The following is a 5599-nucleotide window of genomic DNA, read 5'->3' on the forward strand; positions in this document are numbered from 1 at the left end:
TAAATACTTACATATATATATATATATATATATATAGTATACACAAACATTTTCCAAATCAATTTGCATCCACAATTGCTTATTGTTTCTACCAACTTATGCCTTACACAAAAGCAGTGTGTAAATCATTCCAAACCATGTATTCAAACCACTTATCATTTTCTAGCAACTCATGCTTTCCTCAAAGGCATTGAGTAATACCATACATATACTTTGATATAGCATAAAATCTTTTAAAATTGACACCCCTTACTCACCTTACAATGGCAGGATGTTACTTCACCACTAATATTTCCTCAAATGCTTACTTTATGCCTGCAGCAATAATCCTTGCTTTGTCAACTTCCTGATGCCATTTCAATCCAATACATTTAATAAGCTTTGCTGCCATTATATTCAACACTTGATGTTTGCATTTAATTCTATACTTTCTTCTCTTATTCTTAAGAGATAACCTTTTGCACTAGATCCTTAGTGTAAACTTTTGAATTACATATACCCGGCAACTTGTTTATGACTTCAAATGCCCATGTCAATCTTTCTAATAACATTTGTCATGTTCAAACCGTTATTTCCACACTATTAATCACATATAGGGCTGCAACTATAAATCCGATTTCACCAAGTAATTTCTAAGCTTATATGCACCATTATTCACATTTAACATGCTACTACTAAGTACAATATCAATTTCCATTCATGTTGCACCAATATTATTCATATTGCACCAACATTCTTAACCTTTTTTAAATCTTTTAAAACAACATATGTCCACAATTTCTTTTTGAAGCTTTCAACTAGCATAATTTTTTCCTAACGGTACTTAAGGCATCACACAACCATTTCGCATTGCATGCCTTACCTTTGTGATGGCTTGGATCTTGCATGCAACTTCGATATTCATCCAAAGCTTTAATCATCAAGCTGCCATAATAACTCACAAATAAATTCCCAAAAAATGCAAGATTATACTTACCCCTTTTCTTTATACTTCAAATCCACTATATACCCCGTGTACCATCAACATGCAAGCATTCGATCCTTTGATTCTTTGAAAATCTTGCTACCACAAAATGTTTCTTATAGTTACAACCGGTTTTCAAAACATGCATGCAAGCAAAATCACAACTTTTACCTTCCTCTCTCTTAAATAGTCAAACCAAAACACTAATCTCCTTCAAGCTTCAAATCTACACTTTGAATGGTAAGTGAGCATCAAGACTCAACAAGGAAGAAGTACGAAACCCACAGTTTCTCTTGAATCCTCGCAAACCCAAGCCTTCCTCTATTTTCTCTCTTTCTTTCTCTTTTCTTCTTCTCGGGTAGAGCTCTCAAGAACAATTTCTTCTTTCTTTTCCTCTCTCAATGGTCTGTTCTCTCAAGCTTCTCAAGGCCAATTTCTTTGTTCTCTTTTACTCTTTGGAATTTGGTATTTTTATGGCCACCTACTTAGCCAATCAAATTGCATGCACACATTTGCCTCTTTTTTTAATTCTATTAGGCCACCTTGCCAACCTATAAGATTTCATGCACCAATTTCCTTTCTTCCACATTGGTCAAATATCTTACTTTATTATCCATATTCATTCTTTAATCTATCTTCATGCATTCTTAATCCATTTCCATTTCATCCACCTTACTTATATCCAATAGCCTTTCATGCATTCTCCTACATTATTTCTCATTTGGTCTCCCATTTAGCCAATAACATTACATGCATATATATTTCCTTTCTTTTAGTCCAACATTGCCCCCAAGTGTCCTCCATGCAAAAATTCTCTATGCTTTCTTTAACTAGTAAAATCACATGCATATTTCACCTTGTGCATTTATCTCCTTCCTTTTATTTGTCACATGATAGGGGGCCCACATGTTCCCCACTAAGATTACACCTTCATATGTCATCTTTTGCATGTAATAGTATTGTCACATACATATGCTAATCTTCCACATAACCTCATTTTTCGTGACTAATTATTTTCTTTTCATCCAATTTTGCATGTGACTAATAATTTCTCTATCTAAATAATATAATATAATATAAATGAACAAAATATTATTTTATTCATGTCATCCAAAAATTTTATTTTTGGTCTTCCCCACTTAAACTTAACCTATCTCTTTCAAAATGCGACCCGTTCCGGCATTGGATTTATTTTAATATTATTTTATTAATAAAATATTATTTTATTAATAAAATATTATTTTATTCCAAAATTCTCCATTTGTCTCTTCGGGTCCCAAAGTGTCTCACTTTGCCTCGGTTCACTTCCAAATCGCCTTTTAACTCCGCTAACTCATCATCGATAAAATATTATTATGTTATTATTATTTTCTTGCATGTAAAATATTTTATTCCAAAATATTTCTTCCACCTATCTCCACTATTTCGCACTTAATTTAGCTTCAATTGACCCTCGTCCTATTGATAAGGTCATATTAGCTTTTATACAAGTGTACAGGGTGTTACATCTATGAAAATACTCTAATGTGTCAATAGTGTAAGTAATCCTTAGACTTGTGATACCATGTCATCTTGTGTGTGAATTGTCATGCTTTGATTTCACCTCTACGAGTCTGGATATGACCAGATGCCAAGATAGGATGCTTTTGGGTATGGCATGAAACGTGCGAAGATGAATGAGTTGTCTAGAAAGGATTCATCATCCCAAGTGATTTGAAGGGGACATATCTCATTTGCTCCTGGCTTATATTGACTAAAAGTCCTTGCCCAAGGCAATCTTGATAGGTCAACATGAAAGCTATAGGACTAATATGGATAAGTTAAAAAGTAGACACCTAGCCAGACTTTCTATCTAATTGGGATATATGATGAAAAGATTGAATTATATTAAGATTGTAACACCCTGTACCCTCATATAGAAGACAATATAACCTTATCGACAAGACGAAGGGTCAATAGATGCTAATTTAAGTGCCAAAGAGTGGCAACGGGTGAAAAGAATATTTTGAAATAAAATATTCCGTACATGAGAAAATAATAATAAAATAATAATATTTTATCGAGGATGAATTATCGAGTTAAAAGGCAATTTAAAAGTGAACCGAGATAAAGTGAGACACTTTGGGACCCGGGGAGACAAGTAGAAAATTTTGGAACAAAATAATATCTTATTAATAAAATAATATTAAAATATTAATATTTTATCTAATGTTGAAATTAGTCATGAAGGAGGACTATATGGCTAATCTAAATGGGGGAGAAGAAGTAAGAAAGAATTTCGAAAAAAAATGATGTAAGTGGGGCCCGCGTGCCTTTATTAAATAAAGGAAGAGATAGTAAGTATATATTTAAATACTATGATGACACCTTGGTGAAGTGTAAATGGGATATTATATTTGTACAAGTGTAAAGGAAGAAAGATAGAAGGAAATTAGAATTAAAGAAATGTTTAAATGACCAAATTGTAAAGGACGAAAAGTTTGGAGGGTCAATGGTGAATAAGGGTAAATTTGAGGACTTATGTGCAATTTCAACATTTACATTTAAATGGAAACTAACTAACCAAGAAAAATTAGATTGTCTGGGAGGATGAAATATGTATGTAACAAATACTATTACATGCAAAGATATGCATACAAGGATGTATTTGTAGTGGGGAACATATGGGACCCCCACCATGTGACAAATAAATAGGTATGAGACAAATGAATAAAATGACACATGCATGTGGTTTTTTAAGTTAAAGGAATGCATGGAGGATTTATGCATGATGGACACTTGGTGGCAATGTTGGACTAAGAGAAAAGAAAATGTATATGCATGTAATGTTATTGGCTAAATGGGAGGCGAAATGAGAAATAATGTGGGAGAATGCATGAAAGACTATTGAACAAAAGTAAGATGGATGAAATGGAAATGCATTAAGAATTCAAGAAGATAGATTAAAGAATGGAAGGATAATGAAAGGTGGATATTTAACAAATGTGGAGGAAAGGAAATTGGTGCATGAAAACCCATTGGTTGGAAAAATGGCCAAATGAAAATAAAATGTGGATGTGTGCATGTATTGTGATTGGTTAAATGGGTGGCCATATAAATATCCAAATTCAAGGGTAAAAGAGAAAGGTGAATAGGCCTTGGTGAGACTTGAGAGTCGGCCATTTAGAGAAGAAAAGAAAGAAGAGAAAGCTTTAAGAAGTTCCACCCGAGAGGAAGAAAAAGAGAAAGAAAAAGAGAGAAAAGTGGGAAAGGCTCGGGTTGTGAAGATTCAAGAGAAACCAAGAAAAGTGGGAAAGGCTCGGGTTGTGAAGATTCAAGAGAAACCGTGAGGTTTCCTCCCTTAATCTTGTAGAGTCTTGACATTTTACCACCAAAAGAGTCTTCAATACTCAAGAGAGAAGCTGTGGAGTGTTGATGGAGGCATAAAGCTTGGTTTCAAGATACAAGAGAAATAAGGTAAGGATTGTGGTTTTAGCTTGAATGATCTTTGAAAATGGGTTGGTAACTATAAGAAATGTTTTGTGGCAGCAAAGATTGGCTTGATTGGAAAGGATCTAGTGACATGCAAGCCATCAAACCCATCGATGCATGATGGATTCAAAGTGAAAGAGAAATGGTAAGCATTATACTATGTTTTAAGGCCTACGGTTGGTAAAATTTTTGAAGAAATAATTGTGCATAATGTTGGTAGCTTGGTGATTGGAACATTGGAAGAATATTGAGGTTGCATGCACAATCTAATCCATCACAAAGGTAAGGCATGCAATGTGAAATGATTGTGTGATGTCTTGAGTACGGTTAGGAAACAATTATGCTAGTTGAAAGCTTGAAAATGAAATTGTGAGCATATGTTGTTTTGAAAGATTTAAAAGGTTAATAATGTTGGTGTAACATGAATGGAAATTGATGTTGTGCTTAGTGGTAGCATGTTACATGTAAATAATGGTGCGTATAAGCTTAGAACTTGCTTGGTGAAATTGGATCTATAATTGTTGCCATATGCATGATTAATGGTATGAAAATGATAGTTTGAACATGATATATGTCATTAGAAAGATTGATATGGGCGTTTGGAGTCATAAACAAATTGTTGGGTTTATGTAAATCAAAGTTTACACTAAGGATTTAGTGTAAATGGCTATTTCTTAAGAATAAAATATGAGAATATAGAATTAAATGCAAATAGAAAATGTAGAAGATATCGGCAGCAAAGCTTATTAACAGTATTGGATTGAAATGGTGTTAATAAGTGACAAGGCAAGGGTTATTGCTACAAGCATAAAGTGAGTACTCGAGGAAATACTAGTGATGAAGTAATATCCCACCATTGAAAGGTGAGTAGGGGGTGTCTATTTCAAAAAGATTTCGTAACATATAGAATGATGTTTCATATACTACTATTTGATTATGACTTATTCAATGTCATTGTGGAAAGCATGAGTTGCTAAAAAGCGATAGGTAGTTTTAAATACCTATTCGTGAAAAATTTATAAACTGTTATTGTGGAAAGCTTGAGCTGGTAGCAATGCTAGGCAATGGTGGATGCCATGACTTTTGCAATTGTTTTAGATATATATATATATATATATATATATATATATATATATATATATATATACTCTCTTATACACATAT

This window comes from Theobroma cacao, chromosome 10, assembly GCF_000208745.1.
Source record: "Theobroma cacao cultivar B97-61/B2 chromosome 10, Criollo_cocoa_genome_V2, whole genome shotgun sequence".
NCBI lineage: Eukaryota > Viridiplantae > Streptophyta > Magnoliopsida > Malvales > Malvaceae > Theobroma > Theobroma cacao.